The 894-nt window shown below is 37.5% G+C and overlaps 1 protein-coding gene across 1 annotated transcript in view; it reads right to left on the bottom strand.

Annotated features, from left to right (window-relative positions):
- Nucleotides 1-894, bottom strand: part of LOC107576220 (BTB/POZ domain-containing protein KCTD4) — a 2,706-nt gene that overhangs the window by 1,413 nt on the left and 399 nt on the right. The window lies entirely within an intron of this gene.

Below are 894 nucleotides of genomic sequence, written 5' to 3'. Positions count from 1 at the left end.
AAGGAGCCTTTGATAAGGAAGCCTACGTCTTCACTTGAAGTCATGAGGACTGAGCCCGTAATTGGCCCCACGCCGTCTTTAAGGGTGTTGTACATGCAACCAAGACGTACGGTGCTGTTTCATCATATAAACCACCCAGGGTTGAGAATCCAGAATCGATATTCTTAATATAATCCTTGTTAAACCTGGGCTGTCGGTAATCAAGAGCCTGAGTGTGAGTCGGAGTCTGATGCCCTTAAACAGCAGCAGAATCGCTGTGACATTTTTCTCAGTGATGTCACTAACCGATGACAGCCTGTCTGTCATTCTTGAATGACAGCACCTCTATGGTAGCCCCAGGACAGAGGATGGACCCTTCTGAGACTATTTTTGTTGCGTGTACATCATCAGCAGCTGAGACGGGGTAGAGACTAATTCACTGTTTGAGTGCTGGGGTTGATTTGGCTTTACATATACATCAGATGGATTAAATTGGATGTTTTCACATATACTTCTCACTTTGTCACTGAAGGAATATTTAAAAATATCGCATCATTTACATTTTGGAAGCAAATTTGTCCTTGCTTCTGTCATATTTACTATGGCAGCTGGAATTTTGATTTATTAAATCACTTGAGTTTTACTTGCTATTGATGAGTTTTGAACAATGGCACAGTCTATGGGTTGTGTCAAATCATTATAGCTAACTAGATCTCTGGATTAGTTAATGTCACATAAGCCTTTTTCTTTTTTTTTTGTAAAAACAGTACAAGATTGTATTCAATTATTTAAAGCAAGACAACCCAGGTGAAAAATTTGATTGTATTAAGAATTGCAAACATTTTTGTATTACAATTTTTCTAAAATGTTATGTTTAAATATGCAAATGAGGCATTATCTAATTAAATATGTGAT

The sequence above is a fragment of the Sinocyclocheilus grahami genome, unplaced genomic scaffold (assembly GCF_001515645.1).
Source record: "Sinocyclocheilus grahami isolate Dianchi unplaced genomic scaffold, SAMN03320097.WGS_v1.1 scaffold3366.1, whole genome shotgun sequence".
In the NCBI taxonomy this organism is placed as follows: domain Eukaryota; kingdom Metazoa; phylum Chordata; class Actinopteri; order Cypriniformes; family Cyprinidae; genus Sinocyclocheilus; species Sinocyclocheilus grahami.
This window is presented reverse-complemented; position numbering and strand designations above follow the sequence as displayed.